Here is a 21,181-nt window from a genome sequence, read left to right as displayed (position 1 = left end):
GATGGGAGCTAATGTATTAATTGCAAATCTGAAACAAATCCAATGCACTCGTTTTAAGTGAGCTTTCCAGCTTTCATGAGAGACAAACAAAGTTGTAATCGTGTCCCATGCATCAGTGCTTTAATACAACTTCTCATTTAATGTGCTGAAATTTTTATGTAAATATTCATAGATGTGAGTAATATTGCAATCATGACTTATGAAGGAAACTGACCGAGTTAGTCAGACATTACGTTGACAAGTTCAAATGTCATCTGATTAATGGATGGGAGTGCTTGTCTAAGAGGAGATTTATTATGTTTTTTTCCTCTGAAGTAGTAACCTCACTTTTAACAAGGCACAGATCTTAACTGCGTGCAGTCACATAAAAGGATAGACACACATAAGATTATAACATACTGTCCAATGGCAAACACTGCAGTCTCACCTATTGTCATGAATCTAGGAATGACAGACTCAAACAGATTCATGAATCCGGTAATACTTGTGGGCTTATTCCATAATTAAAAGTGGCTTGTGTGTCAAACCTCCAACACTTCAGATCAAACCATAGCCTTTATCCATAAATTAAAATAGGCCTGGCTCCCAAGGAAACTAATGCTAAATACAGAATCGCCATATGAAACATTATAACCAAACCAAATGCGTGGGTGCACAGTGCAGTAAAGGCTGTAAATTGTCAGAACAGAGCTTCCAAACCTGATCATCATCTGTGTTAGTTAACAGAGTAAGAAGACTAGCAGCATTTATCAAAGACGCCACACACCCTTGCTACTCACTGTTTACACCAACAATTAGTGTGTGATCTTATTAAGTAAACAGCTTTACCCCAAGAGTTAGAGCCTCAATCACACCCGTGTGTGAATAGGGAACAGACCAAAGGATCTGCAAGTGCGCGCACACACACACACACAAGCAAATATCAAGAACTGTGACCCTCCCCCGTCACTGGCTGTTATCACAGAGTTCACTGAGTACTGTTGTAAATAAGTAAATTAAAGTAAATAATGCTACTAAAGAAGTGCCTCTTGTCTTTTTAAAAATAGCTTATATATAGCTATTTTAAAAAAAAACAAATTTTTGTTGTGCATTTACAAAAGAGAGCAAAGATTAGTGAACGGAGAAAAATACAATAATTTTTTCACCTATAAAGCCCCAAAACCCAGAATCCGCCTTCGTAGCAACTCATTACTAGTTCATTATTGTGCAGGTGGCAGGGCTGGTATGCTCAAGAGTTCACTGGTGTCCTGAACTGAGAGCATGTCTGTTTAACGAGGTAGTTTGGCGGCATAAATTAAATTATTCACACTACTGAATGCTGATAGGGTGCATATTTGAGTCTGAAATGAAGGTGAATGGTGCTTGAGCAGATGTTGTGTTACATCCTGATGTAGAATTGGGTGAAAGGAAATTAAATGTTAGAAAAATTGCCTGTGCATTAGTTTTGAAGTGATCACCGGACCTGTCAGCAAACGCAAATAACCTACAAGTACATGCTCCACAAAACCTTCCTTTCTGCGCATTAAGGATAATCTTGAATATATTAAAACTGCTTAATATATTTACAAATGTCAATGTGGATGAAAAATACACCTGTGAGACAAATTAAAACAAAAAAACAAACCTTTATTGAGGCGATAATCCAAAGGGCAGCCAGTGTCAAAGTCCAGTTAAACCAATAGAAGCCACACGAGGGCCAGTAAATGTGAACAAGCAGTACAACATGACATATAACTGAGGGGAGACAGAGGCTATAAATACACAAGTAATTAGGAAAAACACCAGGGTATACTACCGAAACTAATCAGTAAAAACACACAAATTAGGTAAAATTAAATATAGTGAACACGAGACACTATTTCTATTTCTATTTCTTTTCCATATGGGTATACTTGAGCTTGTATGTATACTTTTTACCCTGTGTGAATAAATTCAAACTTCTGCACCCAATTCTTCCTTTTTAAAGTCATTAAAATGTATACTGTAAAGTTAGAGAAATCATTAAAAGCCCCAAACTACAATATAATATTCATAATCATTATAAGAGCCTCTAAACTTCTCACCACATCTGTATGAAACTCCTGGCACTATTTTTGGTGATCCCAGCATCTGTTGACAAATTTGGGGCAGACATCATAGTAATTTAACCTTAGTTATGGTTCATACTAGGTTTTGCAATATTTGTGTGGATGCTTAAGCATCCACACTATTGAGTTCCTGTTTCTCTTTATTCTTTATTGTGTGGATGCTTTAAGCATCCACACTATTGAGTTCCTGTTTCTCTTTATTCTTTATACTTTATTGTGTGGATGCTTTAAGCATCCACACTATTGAGTTCCTGTTTCTCTTTATTCTTTATTATTGTGTGGATGCTTTAAGCATCCACACTATTGAGTTCCTGTTTCTCTTTATTCTTTATTATTATTATTATTATTCTTAGGACTTCCGTACACTTTTCGCCGTAGAACTACTTCCACAATTTTCAGCCGATTTTCACCGTTCAAATTTTAAACTATTCAGCTATTTTTGCTCTTTCCGGCAATGACTTTTGCTATTTTTAACTATTATACTTTTTAAAATATTCCACTTTTTTCCTTTAATTTGTCCCATTGAAATGAATGGGAAACTTCAGCAATTCTGCTAAAATTTGCTTGTTTTTGAAACTTAACTACTTCCTCATACTTTCACCTAGAACAACCATTCAAATTTTAAAATGTTCACAAATTATTGGGCTATTCAGGTATGATTCAGCTTTTTCAAATCTTCTACTGTTTTACTTTTATGCCTCTTAAAGTTTTGAGTTGCAAAATTGTGATTTTTCACAAAATACATGCGTTGTTATGGTTGCTATGCTCTTGGCTTCCAGTGTGTCACTGAAGGTTTTGCAGTCTTCTCTTCATGTCCGAACAACTGTTTGCTACTTGCTCAATTTTCACTCAACTTCCACAAATTATACATCAAAACGTAGGTATTTTTGCTGGCTTTCAGGAAATGTCACTATCATTGTTGTGGGATTTATAGAATTTTCGCAAATCTCCTCAGACCAACACAATGTCAGAAAACTCTCCATATAAAGTCAATGGAGAGCTTGTTCAAAATCACCGCTGGATTTCTGTAATGAGAGGCATATTCGAATCGTCATATCTCCTTAACGAAGCAAAGTTAAGACATGAGGCTTGTCCCCGTATATCTTCAGACACTTCTGACGCTCACAATTCAAGAATTTCTTTCTCACCTATTACCGTTCTGAAATGAGTTGGACTTGTTTGAGGGTAGGAAATTCGTCCGTCGCTCAGATTTCTTCAGATTTCAAACTGTGGAAATGAACCACTTTTTTCTCTCGTCATAACTTTTTGTTGGATTTCCACAGAGACCTGAAAATTTCTATGACTGTTCACCAAAGCCTGCTGTCTCTTACGGTGAAAGAATGATATCGATACTCCAAATAGATTTCGAGTTAGAAAGCGTTGTTTGAGGGCAAGTCAAGGCAGTTTTTGCTTCGCTCTGCTCAGTTATGCTGCATTAGAAGTCTAATATCTTTAATAATTCATATTTTAATGATAAATTGTAAACACTGGAAGATTCCCCCATCTCTTCTGAACAAAACGGTGTAAGAATGACCGCTCTAGCCCCTACGGTTTGGAAATTATGGTCATTTGTTTGAGGGGAGTCCTCACTATGAGAAATAGGCTGCAATAATCCTGTGCCTGTCTGTGCTGCGTGTGTAAAAAGAGGCACATGTTTTGGCGGGAAAAAGTACACAGGCTCTCTGATTGGTGGATTCAAATTCAGCAGCTCCCAGGCTGACCTAGAAACTTACTTCTCTCTCCCTGTGCATTTTTTTTGCTGATTTTTTCATTTAACAAGTATATTTGAGGGACCCTCAGCATGTTCAGCATTTTTTCAGCTGTCCATTTTGCTTTTCCAATTTTTCTGTTTAACTTATTACTATTGTGCTAAATCATACTATTTCTGCTATTTTATAAGATTTGTGCCGAATATAGTATTTCTGCTAAATTACAGTATTTCTGCTTTTTATACTATTTGTGCTAAAACATAGTATTTCTACTAAATGTAGTATTTATGCTTAATCATACTATTTCTGCTTTTTATGGGATTTTTGCTCAAACATAGTATTTCTACTAAATGTAGTGTTTATGCTTAATCATCCTATTTCTGCTTTTTATAGGATTTGTGCTTAATATAGTATTTCTGCTAAATTATAGTTTTTCTGCTTTTTATAGTATTTGTGCTAAAACATAGTATTTCTACTAAATGTAGTATTTATGCTTAATCATAGTATTTCTATATATTTCTGCCAGGACTTAGACATTCAAATTTTCAAATCAGGGCCTGCACGGCTTCCCAGCCAATCATATATGTGTCCTGAGGCATTCAAATTTGCATATTGGGGCCTTCATGGCTTCTAAGCCAGCCAATCATATCTGAGGGCTGAGGAATTCAAATCCACAAATCAGGGCCTGCACGGCTTCCCAGCCAGCCAATCATATATGTGGCCTCAGGCATTCAAATTTGCATATTGGGGAATTCGTGGCTTCTAAGTCAACAAGTCATCCATGTCGTATATCTCTAAAAATTCACATTTTAATGATAAATTGTTAACACTGGAAGATTCCCCCATCTCTTCTGAACAAAACGGTTTAAGAATGACCGTTCTAGCCCCTACGGTTAGGAAATTATGGTCATTTGTTTGTGGGGAGTCCTCACTATGAGAAATAGGCTGCAATAATCCTGTGCCTCTCTGTGCTGCGTGTGTAAAAAGATGCACCTGTTTTGGCGGGAAAACGTAAACAGCCACTCTGATTGGTGGATTTAAATTCGGCAGCTCTCTCCCTCTGTGTCTGTGTGTGTGTGTGTGTGTGTGTGTGTGTGTGTGTGTGTGTGTGTGTGTGTTTGTTTAGTGGGAGAGAGAGGACCCTGCCCTTATTTGGCAGCATGTCATTGTAGGATTTAAATTGAATATAGTTAGACTGGTTGACTGAATTGGATCTTGTGTGTGTGTCTCTCTGTGCATGTGTGTTTCCTCATGTGTACATATTTGTAATTGTGTGGCTGTCATAAATTTTTTTTCAGATTTTTGTCATTTAACAAGTATATTTGAGGGACCCTCAGCATGTTCAGCATTTTTTCAGCTGTCCATTTTGCTTTTCCAATTTTTCTGTTTAACTTATTACTATTGTGCTAAATCATACTATTTCTGCTATTTTATAAGATTTGTGCTTAATATACTATTTCTGCTTTTATAGGATTTGTGCTTAATATAGTATTTCTGCTAAATGTAGTATTTATGCTTAATCATATTATTTCTGCTTTTCATAGGATTTGTGCTTAATATAGTATTTCTGCTAAATTTAGTATTTCTGATTAATTATAGTTTTTCTACTAAATCATAGTACAGTATTTCTGCTTTTTATGGGATTTGTGCTAAAACAAAGTATTTCTACTAAATGTAGTATTTATGCTTAATCATACCATTTCTGCTTTTTATAGGATTTGTGCTTAATATAGTATTTCTGCTAAATTATAGTATTTCTGCCAAATTATAATATTTGTGCTAAAACATAGTCTTAATTTAAAATTACAATATTCATAGTTCATCACAGTGTCTCTGGTAAATCACAATATTTCTGCTCTGTACTATTTTTCTAAATCATAGTGTTTCTGTAATGTTTAAGTATTTTTGGCTAAATATATTCTTTCTGTTATCTTATACTATTTCTCCTAAATTCTTGTATTTTTGAGAAGTTATCATGTTTCTGGTAAGTTACAATATTTCTGCTAAATTCTGCTATGCTATTGTATCTCTGCCAAGTATTATGTTTCCTCTAAGATGTTGCAGTTCTGCTAAGTTATTCCATTTTAGCAAACTTCTTTTGCTTCTGCAAAGTTTTTACAATTTCTGCAACTTTTCAGCTTTTTCAGCTACTTTTTGCATACAGCTTCAGCTTTAAGCATCCACACTGCATTTTCGCAGGAAATGCAAATTTTTCTAGTTATTCTTCAAGTTGCTTCCGTACACTTTTCGCCGTAGAACTACTTCCACAATTTTCAGCCGATTTTCACCGTTCAAATTTTAAACTATTCTGCTATTTTTGCTCTTTCCGGCTATGACTTTTGCTATTTTTTGCTATTATACTTTTTAAAATATTAAGCTTTTTTCCTTTAATTTGTCCCATTGAAATGAATGGGAAACTTCAGCAATTCTGCTAAAATTTGCTTGTTTTTGAAACTTAACTACTTCCTCATACTTTCACCTAGAACAACCATTCAAATTTTAAAATGTTCACAAATTATTGGGCTATTCAGGTATGATTCAGCTTTTTCAAATCTTTTACTGTTTTACTTTTATGCCTCTTAAAGTTTTGAGTTGCAAAATTGTGATTTTTCACAAAATACATGTGTTGTTATGGTTGCTATGCTCTTGGCTTCCAGTGTGCCACTGAAGGTTTTGCAATTTTCACTTCATGTCCGAACAACTTCCTGCTACTTGCTCAATTTTCACTCAACTTCCACAAATTATACATCAAAACGTAGGTATTTTTGCTGGCTTTCAGAAAATGTCACCATCATTGTTGTGGGATTTATATAATTTTGGCAAATCTCCTCAGACTAACACAAGGTCAGAAAACTCTCCATATAAAGTCAATGGAGAGTTTGTTCAAAATCACCGCTGCATTTCTGTAATGAGAGGCATATTCGAATCGTCATATCTCCTTAACGAAGCAAAGTTAAGACATGAGGCTTGTCCCCGAATATCTTCAGACACCCCTGACGCTCACAATTCAAGAATTATTTTCTCACCTATTACCGTTCTGAAATGAGTTGGACTTGTTTGAGGGTAGGAAATTTGTCCTTCGCTCAGATTTCTTCAGATTTCAAACTGTGGAAATGAACCACTTTTTTCTCTCGTCATAACTTTTTGTTGGATTTCCACAGAGACCTGAAAATTTCCATGATTGTTCACCAAACCCTGCTGTCTCTTACGGTGAAAGAATGATATCGATACTCCAAATAGATTTAGAGTTAGAAAGCGTTGTTTGAGGGCAAGTCAAGGCAGTTTTTGCTTCGCTCTACTCAGTTATGGTGCATTAGAAGTCAAATATCTTTAATAATTCATATTTTAATGATAAATTGTTAACACTGGAAGATTCCCCCATCTCTTCTGAACAAAACGGTGTAAGAATGACCGCTCTAGCCCCTACGGTTAGGAAATTATGGTCATTTGTTTGAGGGGAGTCCTCACTATGAGAAAAAGGCTGCAATAATCCTGTGCCTCTCTGTGCTGCGTGTGTAAAAAGAAGCACCTGTTTTGGCGGGAAAACGTAAACAGCCACTCTGATTGGTGGATTTAAATTCGGCAGCTCTCTCCCTCTGTGTGTGTGTGTGTGTGTGTGTGTGTGTGTGTGTGTGTGTTTAGTGGGAGAGAGAGGACCCTGCCCTTATTTGGCATCATGTCATTGTAGGATTTAAATTGAATATAGTTAGACTGGCTGACTGGATTAGAGCCTGTGTTTGTGTGTCCCTCTGTGCATTTGTGTTTCAATATGCCTCCATATTTGTAATTTTGTAAGTTATTACTATTCTGCTAAATCATAGTATTTCTGGTACTTTTCGGTACTTGTGCTAAATACAGTATTTCTGCTAAATCATACTATTTCTGCTTTTCATAAGATTTGTGCCTAACATAGTATTTCTGCTAAATTATAGTATTTATTCTTTTTATACGATTTGTGCCTAACATAATATTTCTGCTAAATTATAGTATTTCTGATTTTTATACTATTTGTGCCTAATATAGTATTTCTGCTTTTTATAGGATTTGTGCTTAATATACTATTTCTGCTTTTTATAGGATTTGTGCTTAATATAGTATTTCTGCTAAATGTAGTATTTATGCTTAATCATACTATTTCTATATATTTCTGCCAGGCAGCCAATCCTCTGTGCGAACTCAGACACATATCACATATCAGGGCCTGCACGGCTTCCCAGCCAGCCAATCATGTCTGAGGTCTTCCGTTTCCTCTCTCGTCATATCTCAGCGACGGTTATACAAAGAGCAATGAAAATCGCAGTCAAAGTACACCAAAGTCCGCTGATTCACCCAGCACAAGAAATATGCCTCTAGTCCACCTAGTTTTTGAGTTACACAACGTTTTGTAACTCCAAAAAACGGCGTTTTTCGCCTCTCACCGCGATCTAATTCTGACTCCTCATCACCCTGTTTTTCAAGACGGCTCCTCTCTTTCCCAGTGGCGCAGTTGGTAATGACACGGGTCTGCAAGCCAAAGATCGTGGGTTCGATTCCACCTTGGTCAACATGTTTTTTTCCCTACAAATTAATACACTGTCACAGACCAGTAATTCATATTCATCATTTATTACAATTCTGCAAACTGTTATGATTTTACCAGCTTTTCTAATATGGACCTCACATTCTTAACACTCCATGGCACAAATACTCTTCCCTTTAGGCTCTGTGTATGTGTGTGTGTATCAATATTTCTCCCATTTTAAAGTATTACTCCTCTATAATTGTATTTCTGTTAAATCAAAGTACTTTTACTACATCTTAGTACTTCTGCTCAATCATAGTATTTCTGCTAAATCATAGTATTTCTGCTACTTTTTGGTACTTGTGCTAAATACAGTATTTCTGCTAAATCATACTATTTCTACTATATTATATTTTTCTTTCTAAATATAGCATTTCTGCTATATAATTGTATTTATGCTATGTTATAATATTTGTGCTAAACCAGAGTATTTGTGCTGAAACATAGTATTTCTGCCAAATGATAGTATTTCTGTCAAATTATAGTATTTGTGCTAAAACATAGTATTAATTTAAAATTACAATATTCATAGTTCATCACAGTGTCTCTGGTAAATCACAATATTTCTGCTAAGTTCTGCTATGCTATTGTATTTCTGCCAAGTATTATGTTTCCTCTAAGATATTGCAGTTCTGCTAAGTTATTACATTTTAGCAAACTTCTTTTGCTTCTGCAAAGTTTTTACAATTTCAGCAACTTTTCAGCTTTTTCAGCTAGTTTTTGCAGACAGCTTCAGCTTAAAGCATCCACACTGCATTTTCGCAGGAAATGCAAATTTTTCTAGTTCTAGTTGCTTCCGTACACTTTTCGCCGTTAAACTACTTCCACAATTTTCAGCCGATTTTCACCGTTCAAATTTTAAACTATTCAGCTATTTTTGCTAATTCCTGCTACGATTTTTGCTATTTTTAACTATTATACTTTTTAAAATATTAAGCTTTTTTCCTTTAATTTGTCCCATTGAAATGAATGGGAAACTTCAGCAATTCTGCTAAAATTTGCTTGTTTTTGAAACTTAACTACTTCCTCATATTTTCACCTAGAACAACCATTCAAACTTTAAAATGTTCACAAATTATTGGGCTATTCAGGTATGATTCAGCTTTTTCAAATCTTTTACTGTTTTACTTTTATGCCTCTTAAAGTTTTGAGTTGCAAAATTTTGATTTTTCACAAAATACATGTGTTGTTATGGTTGCTATGCTCTTGGCTTCCAGTGTGCCACTGAAGGTTTTGCAATTTTCACTTCATGTCCGAACAACTTCCTGCTACTTGCTCAATTTTCACTCAACTTCCACAAATTATACATCAAAACGTAGGTATTTTTGCTGGCTTTCAGAAAATGTCACCATCATTGTTGTGGGATTTATAGAATTTTTGCAAATCTCCTCAGACTAACACAAGGTCAGAAAACTCTCCATATAAAGTGAATGGAGAGCTTGTTCAAAATCACCGCTGGATTTCTGTAATGAGAGGCATATTCGAATCATCATATCTCCTTAACGAAGCAAAGTTAAGACATGAGGCTTGTCCCCGAATATCTTCAGACACCCCTGACGCTCACAATTCAAGAATTTCTTTCTCACCTATTACCGTTCTGAAATGAGTTGGACTTGTTTGAGGGTAGGAAATTCGTCCTTCGCTCAGATTTCTTCAGATTTCAAACTGTGGAAATGAACCACTTTTTTCTCTCGTCATAACTTTTTGTTGGATTTCCACAGAGACCTGAAAATTTCCATGATTGTTCACCAAAGCCTGCTGTCTCTTACGGTGAAAGAATGATATCGATACTCCAAATAGATTTCGAGTTAGAAAGCGTTGTTTGAGGGCAAGTCAAGGCAGTTTTTGCTTCGCTCTACTCAGTTATGGTGCATTACAAGTCAAATATCTTTAATAATTCATATTTTAATGATAAATTGTAAACACTGGAAGATTCCCCCATCTCTTCTGAACAAAACGGTGTAAGAATGACCGCTCTAGCCCCTACGGTTTGGAAATTATGGTCATTTGTTTGAGGGGAGTCCTCACTATGAGAAATAGGCTGCAATAATCCTGTGCCTCTCTGTGCTGCGTGTGTAAAAAGAGGCACATGTTTTGGCGGGAAAAAGTACACAGGCTCTCTGATTGGTGGATTCAAATTCAGCAGCTCCCAGGCTGACCTAGAAACTTACTTCTCTCTCCCTGTGCATTTTTTTGCTGATTTTTTCATTTAACAAGTATATTTGAGGGACCCTCAGCATGTTCAGCATTTTTTCAGCTGTCCATTTTGCTTTTCCAATTTTTCTGTTTAACTTATTACTATTGTGCTAAATAATACTATTTCTGCTATTTTATAAGATTTGTGCCTAATATAGTATTTCTGCTAAATTACAATATTTCTGCTTTTTATACTATTTGTGCTAAAACATAGTATTTCTACTAAATGTAGTATTTATGCTTAATCATACTATTTCTGCTTTTTATGGGATTTGTGCCTAATATAGTATTTCTGCTTTTTATAGGATTTTTGCTCAAACATAGTATTTCTACTAAATGTAGTGTTTATGCTTAATCATCCTATTTCTGCTTTTTATAGGATTTGTGCTTAATATAGTATTTCTGCTAAATTATAGTATTTCTGCTTTTTATAGTATTTGTGCTAAAACATAGTATTTCTACTAAATGTAGTATTTATGCTTAATCATAGTATTTCTATATATTTCTGCCAGGTCCCCAGGCAGCCAATCCTCTGTGAGGACTGAGAAATTCAAATTTTCAAATCAGGGCCTGCACGGCTTCCCAGCCAATCATATATGTGTCCTGAGGCATTCAAATTTGCATATTGGGGCCTTCATGGCTTCTAAGCCAGCCAATCATATCTGAGGGCTGAGGAATTCAAATCCACAAATCAGGGCCTGCACGGCTTCCCAGCCAGCCAATCATATATGTGGTCTCAGGCATTCATATTTGCATATTGGGGAATTCGTGGCTTCTAAGTCAACAAGTCATCCATGTCATATATCTCTAAAAATTCACATTTTAATGATAAATTGTTAACACTGGAAGATTCCCCCATCTCTTCTGAACAAAACAGTGTAAGAATGACCGCTCTAGCCCCTACGGTTAGGAAATTATGGTCATTTGTTTGAGGGGAGTCCTCACTATGAGAAATAGGCTGCAATAATCCTGTGCCTCTCTGTGCTGCTGCGTGTGTAAAAAGATGCACCTGTTTTGGCGGGAAAACGTAAACAGCCACTCTGATTGGTGGATTTAAATTCGGCAGCTCTCTCCCTCTGTGTGTGTGTGTGTGTGTGTGTGTGTGTGTGTGTGTGTGTGTGTGTTTAGTGGGAGAGAGAGGACCCTGCCCTTATTTGGCAGCATGTCATTGTAGGATTTAAATTGAATATAGTTAGACTGGTTGACTGGATTAGAGCCTGTGTTTGTGTGTCCCTCTGTGCATTTGTGTTTCAATAAGTTATTACTATTCTGCTAAATCATAGTATTTCTGGTACTTTTCGGTACTTGTGCTAAATACAGTATTTCTGCTAAATCATACTATTTCTGCTTTTCATAGGATTTATGCCTAATATAGTATTTCTGCTAAATTATAGTATTTCTGCTTTTTATAGGATTTGTGCCTAACATAGTATTTCTGCTAAATTATAGTATTTCTGCTTTTTATAGGATTTGTGCTTAACATAGTATTTCTGCTAAATTATAGTATTTCTGCTTTTTATACTATTTGTTCTAAATTATAGTATTTCTGCTTTTTATAGGATTTGTGCTTAATATAGTATTTCTGCTAAATTATAGTTTTTCTTCTTTTTATAATATTTGTGCTAAAACATAGTATTTCTACTAAATGTAGTATTTATGCTTAATAATAGTATTTCTATATATTTCTGCCAGGTCCCCAGGCAGCCAATCCTCTGTGAGGACTGAGACATTCAAATTTTCAAATCAGGGCCTGCACAGTTTCCCAGCCAATCAAATAAGTGTCCTGAGGCATTCAAATTTGCATATTGGGGCCTTCGTGGCTTCTAAGCCAGCCAATCATATCTGAGGGCTGAGGAATTCAAATCCACAAATCAGGGCCTGCACGGCTTCCCAGCCAGCCAATCACATATGTGGTCTCAGGCATTCAAATTTGCATATTGGGGAATTCGTGGCTTCTAAGTCAACAAGTCATCCATGTCATATATCTCTAAAAATTCATATTTTAATGATAAATTGTCAACACTTGAAGATTCCCCCATCTCTTCTGAACAAAACGGTGTAAGAATGACCGTTCTAGCTCCTACGGTTAGGAAATTATGGTCATTTGTTTGAGGGGAGTCGTCATTATGAGAAATAGACTGCAATGATCCTGTGTCTCTCTGTGCTGCGTGTGTAAAAAGGATGCACCTGTTTTGGAGGGAAAGAGTGCACAGGCTCTCTGATTGGTGGATTCAAATTCAGCAGCTCCCAGGCTGACCTAGAAACTCACTTTTCTCTCCCTGTGTGTGTGTGTGTGTGTGTGTGTGTGTGTGTGTGTGTGTGTGTGTGACAGAGAGAGAGAGAGAGAGAGAGAGAAAGGCTTTTAATGGGATGATCTCATTCTAAGATTCAAATTCAATATATTTAGACTGGTTGACTGAATTGGATCTTGTGTGTGTGTCTCTCTGTGCATGTGTGTTTTCTTATGTGTACATATTTGTGATTGTGTGGCTGTTATAGATTTTTTTGCTGATTTTTTTCATTTAACAAGTATAGTTGAGGGACCTTCAGCATGTTCATCATTTTTTCAGCTGTCCATTTTTGCTTTTCCAATTTTTCTGTTTAAGTTATTACTATTGTGCTAAATCATACTATTTCTGCTATTTTATAAGATTTGTGCCAAATACCGTATTTCTGCCAAATATAGTATTTCTGATTAATTATAGTTTTTTCTACCAAATCATAGTACAGTATTTCTGCTTTTTATAGGGTTTGTGCTTAATATAGTATTTCTGCTAAATTATAGTATTTCTGCTTTTTATAGTATTTGTGCTAAATTATAGTATTTCTGCCAAATTATAATATTTGTGCTAAAACATAGTCTTAATTTAAAATTACAATATTCATAGTTCATCACAGTGTCTCTGGTAAATCACAATATTTCTGCTCTGTTGTACTATTTTTCTAAATCATAGTGTTTCTGTAATGTTTAAGTATTTTTGGCTAAATATATTCTTTCTGTTATCTTATACTATTTCTCCTAAATTCTTGTATTTTTGAGAAGTTATCATGTTTCTGGTAAGTTACAATATTTCTGCTAAATTCTGCTATGCTATTGTATCTCTGCCAAGTATTATGTTTCCTCTAAGATATTGCAGTTCTGCTAAGTTATTCCATTTGAGCAAACTTCTTTTGCTTCTGCAAAGTTTTTACAATTTCTGCAACTTTTCAGCTTTTTCAGCTACTTTTTGCATACAGCTTCAGCTTTAAAGCATCCACACTGCATTTTCGCAGGAAATGCAAATTTTTCTAGTTATTATTATTGTGTGGATGCTTTAAGCATCCACACTATTGAGTTCCTGTTTCTCTTTATTCTTTATACTTTATTCTAGTTGCTTCCGTACACTTTTCGCCGTTTAACTACTTCCACAATTTTTGTGCTATTTTCACCGTTCAAACTTTAAACTATTCAGCTATTTTTGCTAATTCCTGCTACGATTTTTGCTATTTTTAACTATTATACTTTTTAAAATATTAAGCTTTTTTCCTTTAATTTGTCCCATTGAAATGAATGGGAAACTTCTGCAATTCTGCTAAATTTTGCCTGTTTTTGAAACTTAACTACTTCCTCATATTTTCACCTAGAACAACCATTCAAATTTTAAAATGTTCACAAATTATTTGGCTATTCAGGTATGATTCAGCTTTTTCAAATCTTTTACTGTTTTACTTTTATGCCTCTTAAAGTTTTGAGTTGCAAAATTGTGATTTTTCACAAAATACATGTGTTGTTATGGTTGCTATGCTCTTGGCTTCCAGTGTGCCACTGAAGGTTTTGCAATTTTCACTTCATGTCCGAACAACTTCCTGCTACTTGCTCAATTTTCACTCAACTTCCACAAATTATACATCAAAACGTAGGTATTTTTGCTGGCTTTCAGAAAATGTCACCATCATTGTTGTGGGATTTATAGAATTTTTGCAAATCTCCTCAGACTAACACAAGGTCAGAAAACTCTCCATATAAAGTGAATGGAGAGCTTGTTCAAAATCACCGCTGGATTTCTGTAATGAGAGGCATATTCGAATCGTCATATCTCCTTAACGAAGCAAAGTTAAGACATGAGGCTTGTCCCCGAATATCTTCAGACACCCCTGACGCTCACAATTCAAGAATTTCTTTCTCACCTATTACCGTTCTGAAATGAGTTGGACTTGTTTGAGGGTAGGAAATTCGTCCTTCGCTCAGATTTCTTCAGATTTCAAACTGTGGAAATGAACCACTTTTTTCTCTCATCATAACTTTTTGTTGGATTTCCACAGAGACCTGAAAATTTCCATGATTGTTCACCAAAGCCTGCTGTCTCTTACGGTGAAAGAATGATATCGATACTCCAAATAGATTTCGAGTTAGAAAGCGTTGTTTGAGGGCAAGTCAAGGCAGTTTTTGCTTCGCTCTACTCAGTTATGGTGCATTACAAGTCAAATATCTTTAATAATTCATATTTTAATGATAAATTGTAAACACTGGAAGATTCCCCCATCTCTTCTGAACAAAACGGTGTAAGAATGACCGCTCTAGCCCCTACGGTTTGGAAATTATGGTCATTTGTTTGAGGGGAGTCCTCACTATGAGAAATAGGCTGCAATAATCCTGTGCCTCTCTGTGCTGCGTGTGTAAAAAGAGGCACATGTTTTGGCGGGAAAAAGTACACAGGCTCTCTGATTGGTGGATTCAAATTCAGCAGCTCCCAGGCTGACCTAGAAACTTACTTCTCTCTCCCTGTGCATTTTTTTGCTGATTTTTTCATTTAACAAGTATATTTGAGGGACCCTCAGCATGTTCAGCATTTTTTCAGCTGTCCATTTTGCTTTTCCAATTTTTCTGTTTAACTTATTACTATTGTGCTAAATAATACTATTTCTGCTATTTTATAAGATTTGTGCCTAATATAGTATTTCTGCTAAATTACAATATTTCTGCTTTTTATACTATTTGTGCTAAAACATAGTATTTCTACTAAATGTAGTATTTATGCTTAATCATACTATTTCTGCTTTTTATGGGATTTGTGCCTAATATAGTATTTCTGCTTTTTATAGGATTTTTGCTCAAACATAGTATTTCTACTAAATGTAGTGTTTATGCTTAATCATCCTATTTCTGCTTTTTATAGGATTTGTGCTTAATATAGTATTTCTGCTAAATTATAGTATTTCTGCTTTTTATAGTATTTGTGCTAAAACATAGTATTTCTACTAAATGTAGTATTTATGCTTAATCATAGTATTTCTATATATTTCTGCCAGGTCCCCAGGCAGCCAATCCTCTGTGAGGACTGAGAAATTCAAATTTTCAAATCAGGGCCTGCACGGCTTCCCAGCCAATCATATATGTGTCCTGAGGCATTCAAATTTGCATATTGGGGCCTTCATGGCTTCTAAGCCAGCCAATCATATCTGAGGGCTGAGGAATTCAAATCCACAAATCAGGAACTGCACAGCTTCCCAGCCAGCCAATCATGTATGTGGGCTCCAGGTATTCAAATTTGCATATTGGGGAATTCGTGGTTTCTAAGTCAACAAGTCATCCATGTCATATATCTCTAAAAATTCATATTTTAATGATAAATTGTCAACACTTGAAGATTCCCCCATCTCTTCTGAACAAAACGGTGTAAGAATGACCGCTCTAGCCCCTATGGTTAGGAAATTATGGTCATTTGTTTGAGGGGAATCCTCACTATGTGAAATAAACTGAAAGAAGCAGGTCTATGTCTCTGTGCTGCGTGTGTAAAAAGAGGCACCTGTTTTGGCGGGAAAACGTAAACAGCCTCTCTGATTGGTGGATTCAAATTCAGCAGCTCCCAGGCTGACCTAGAAACTTAGTCCTCTCTCCCTGTGTGTGTGTGTGTGTGTGTGTGTGTGTGTGTGTGTGTGTGTGTGTGTGTGTGTGTGTGTGTGTGTGTGTGTTTAGTGGGAGAGAGAGGATCCTGCCCTTATTTGACAGCATGTCATTGTAGGATTTAAATTGAACATAGTTAGACTGGTTGACTGGATTAGAGCCTGTGTTTGTGTGTCCCTCTGTGCATTTGTGTTTCAATAAGTTATTACTATTCTGCTAAATCATATTATTTCTGGTACTTTTCGGTACTTGTGCTAAATACAGTATTTCTGCTAAATCATACTATTTCTGCTTTTCATAGGATTTATGCCTAATATAGTATTTCTGCTAAATTATAGTATTTCTGCTTTTTATAGGATTTGTGCCTAACATAGTATTTCTGCTAAATTATAGTATTTCTGCTTTTTATACTATTTGTTATAAATTATAGTATTTCTGCTTTTTATAGGATTTGTGCTTAATATAGTATTTCTGCTAAATTATAGTTTTTCTTCTTTTTATAATATTTGTGCTAAAACATAGTATTTCTACTAAATGTAGTATTTATGCTTAATAATAGTATTTCTATATATTTCTGCCAGGTCCCCAGGCAGCCAATCCTCTGTGAGGACTGAGACATTCAAATTTTCAAATCAGGGCCTGCACAGTTTCCCAGCCAATCAAATAAGTGTCCTGAGGCATTCAAATTTGCATATTGGGGCCTTCGTGGCTTCTAAGCCAGCCAATCATATCTGAGGGCTGAGGAATTCAAATCCACAAATCAGGGCCTGCACGGCTTCCCAGCCAGCCAATCACATATGTGGTCTCAGGCATTCAAATTTGCATATTGGGGAATTCGTGGCTTCTAAGTCAACAAGTCATCCATGTCATATATCTCTAAAAATTCATATTTTAATATTAAATTGTCAACACTTGAAGATTCCCCCATCTCTTCTGAACAAAACGGTGTAAGAATGACCGTTCTAGCCCCTACGGTTAGGAAATTACGGTCATTTGTTTGAGGGGAGTCGTCACTATGAGAAATAGACTGCAAAAATCCTGTGTCTCTCTGTGCTGCTGCACCTGTTTTGGTGGGGAAAAGTGCACAGCCTCTCTGATTGGTGGATTCAAATTCACCAGCTCCCAGGCTGACCTAGAAACTTACTTCTCTCTCCCTGTGTGTGTGTGTGTGTGTGTGTGTGTGTGTGTGTGTGTGTGTGTGTGTGTGTGTGTGTGACAGAGAGAGAGAGAGAGAGAGAGAGAAAGGCTTTTAATGGGATGATCTCATTCTAAGATTTAAATTCAATATATTTAGACTGGTTGACTGAATTGGATCTTGTGTGTGGGTCTCTCTGTGCATGTGTGTTTCCTCATGTGTACATATTTGTGATTGTGTGGCTGTAATAAATTTTTTTGCAGATTTTTGTAATTTAACAAGTATATTTGAGGGACCCTCAGCATGTTCAGCATTTTTTCAGCTGTCCATTTTGCTTTTCCAATTTTTCTGTTTAACTTATTACTATTGTGCTAAATCATACTATTTCTGCTATTTTATAAGATTTGTGCTTAATATACTATTTCTGCTTTTATAGGATTTGTGCTTAATATAGTATTTCTGCTAAATGTAGTATTTATGCTTAATCATACTATTTCTGCTTTTCATAGTATTTGTGCTTAATATAGTATTTCTGCTAAATTTAGTATTTCTGATTAATTATAGTTTTTCTACTAAATCATAGTACAGTATTTCTGCTTTTTATGGGATTTGTGCTTAATATAGTATTTCTGCTAAATTATAGTATTTCTGCCAAATTATAATATTTGTGCTAAAACATAGTCTCAATTTAAAATTACAATATTCATAGTTCATCACAGTGTCTCTGGTAAATCACAATATTTCTGCTCTGTTGTACTATTTTTCTAAATCATAGTGTTTCTGTAATGTTTAAGTATTTTTGGCTAAATATATTCTTTCTGTTATCTTATACTATTTCTCCTAAATTCTTGTATTTTTGAGAAGTTATCATGTTTCTGGTAAGTTACAATATTTCTGCTAAATTCTGCTATGCTATTGTATTTCTGCCAAGTATTATGTTTCCTCTAAGATATTGCAGTTCTGCTAAGTTATTCCATTTTAGCAAACTTCCTTTGCTTCTGCAAAGTTTTTACAATTTCTGCAACTTTTCAGCTTTTTCAGCTAGTTTTTGCATACAGCTTCAGCTTTAAGCATCCACACTGCATTTTCGCAGGAAATGCAAATTTTTCTAGTTGTGTGGATGCTTTAAGCATCCACACTATTGAGTTCCTGTTTCTCTTTATTCTTTATACTTTATTCTAGTTGCTTCCGTACACTTTTCGCCGTTAAACTACTTCCACAATTTTCAGCCGATTTTCACCGTTCAAATTTTAAATTATTCTGCTATTTTTGCTAATTCCTGCTACGATTTTTGCTATTTTTAACTATTATACTTTTTAAAATATTAAGCTTTTTTCCTTTAATTTGTCCCATTGAAATGAATGGGAAACTTCTGCAATTCTGCTAAATTTTGCTTGTTTTTGAAACTTAACTACTTCCTCATATTTTCACCTAGAACAACCATTCAAATTTTAAAATGTTCACAAATTATTGGGCTATTCAGGTATGATTCAGCTTTTTCAAATCTTCTACTGTTTTACTTTTATGCCTCTTAAAGTTTTGAGTTGCAAAATTGTGATTTTTCACAAAATACATGCGTTGTTATGGTTGCTATGCTCTTGGCTTCCAGTGTGTCACTGAAGGTTTTGCAGTCTTCTCTTCATGTCGGAACAACTGTTTGCTACTTGCTCAATTTTCACTCAACTTCCACAAATTATACATCAAAACGTAGGTATTTTTGCTGGCTTTCAGGAAATGTCACTATCATTGTTGTGGGATTTATAGAATTTTCGCAAATCTCCTCAGACCAACACAATGTCAGAAAACTCTCCATATAAAGTGAATGGAGAGCTTGTTCAAAATCACCGCTGGATTTCTGTAATGAGAGGCATATTCGAATCGTCATATCTCCTTAACGAAGCAAAGTTAAGACATGAGGCTTGTCCCCGAATATCTTCAGACACCCCTGACGCTCACAATTCAAGAATTTCTTTCTCACCTATTACCGTTCTGAAATGAGTTGGACTTGTTTGAGGGTAGGAAATTCGTCCTTCGCTCAGATTTCTTCAGATTTCAAACTGTGGAAATGAACCACTTTTTTCTCTCGTCATAACTTTTTGTTGGATTTCCACAGAGACCTGAAAATTTCCATGATTGTTCACCAAAGCCTGCTGTCTCTTACGGTGAAAGAATGATATCGATACTCCAAATAGATTTCAAGTCACAAAGCGTTGTTTGAGGGCAAGTCAAGGCAGTTTTTGCTTCGCTCTACTCAGTTATGGTGCATTAGAAGTCAAATATCTTTAATAATTCATATTTTAATGATAAATTGTAAACACTGGAAGATTCCCCCATCTCTTCTGAACAAAACGGTGTAAGAATGACCGCTCTAGCCCCTACGGTTTGGAAATTATGGTCATTTGTTTGAGGGGAGTCCTCACTATGAGAAATAGGCTGCAATAATCCTGTGCCTCTCTGTGCTGCGTGTGTAAAAAGAGGCACATGTTTTGGCGGGAAAAAGTACACAGGCTCTCTGATTGGTGGATTCAAATTCAGCAGCTCCCAGGCTGACCTAGAAACTTACTTCTCTCTCCCTGTGCATTTTTTTGCTGATTTTTTCATTTAACAAGTATATTTGAGGGACCCTCAGCATGTTCATCATTTTTTCAGCTGTCCATTTTGCTTTTCCAATTTTTCTGTTTAACTTATTACTATTGTGCTAAATCATACTATTTCTGCTATTTTATAAGATTTGTGCCTAATATAGTATTTCTGCTAAATTACAGTATTTCTGCTTTTTATACTATTTGTGCTAAAACATAGTATTTCTACTAAATGTAGTATTTATGCTTAATCATACTATTTCTGCTTTTTATGGGATTTGTGCCTAATATAGTATTTCTGCTTTTTATAGGATTTTTGCTCAAACATAGTATTTCTACTAAATGTAGTGTTTATGCTTAATCATCCTATTTCTGCTTTTTATAGGATTTGTGCTTAATATAGTATTTCTGCTAAATGTAGTATTTATGCTTAATCATAGTATTTCTATATATTTCTGCCAGGTCCCCAGGCAGCCAATCCTCTGTGAGGACTTAGACATTCAAATTTTCAAATCAGGGCCTGCACGGTTTCCCAGCCAATCATATATGTGTCCTGAGGCATTCAAATTTGCATATTGGGGCCTTCATGGCTTCTAAGCCAGCCAATCATATCTGAGGGCTGAGGAATTTAAATCCACAAATCAGGGCCTGCACGGCTTCCCAGCCAGCCAATCATATATGTGGCCTCAGGCATTCAAATTTGCATATTGGGGAATTCGTGGCTTCTAAGTCAACAAGTCATCCATGTCGTATATCTCTAAAAATTCACATTTTAATGATAAATTGTTAACACTGGAAGATTCCCCCATCTCTTCTGAACAAAACGGTTTAAGAATGACCGTTCTAGCCCCTACGGTTAGGAAATTATGGTCATTTGTTTGTGGGGAGTCCTCACTATGAGAAATAGGCTGCAATAATCCTGTGCCTCTCTGTGCTGCGTGTGTAAAAAGATGCACCTGTTTTGGCGGGAAAACGTAAACAGCCACTCTGATTGGTGGATTTAAATTCGGCAGCTCTCTCCCTCTGT

The sequence above is a fragment of the Diplotaxodon limnothrissa genome, linkage group LG5 (genome assembly GCF_057381915.1).
Source record: "Diplotaxodon limnothrissa isolate DT_005_m linkage group LG5, D_limnothrissa_male_GT1.1, whole genome shotgun sequence".
NCBI lineage: Eukaryota > Metazoa > Chordata > Actinopteri > Cichliformes > Cichlidae > Diplotaxodon > Diplotaxodon limnothrissa.
This window is presented reverse-complemented; position numbering follows the sequence as displayed.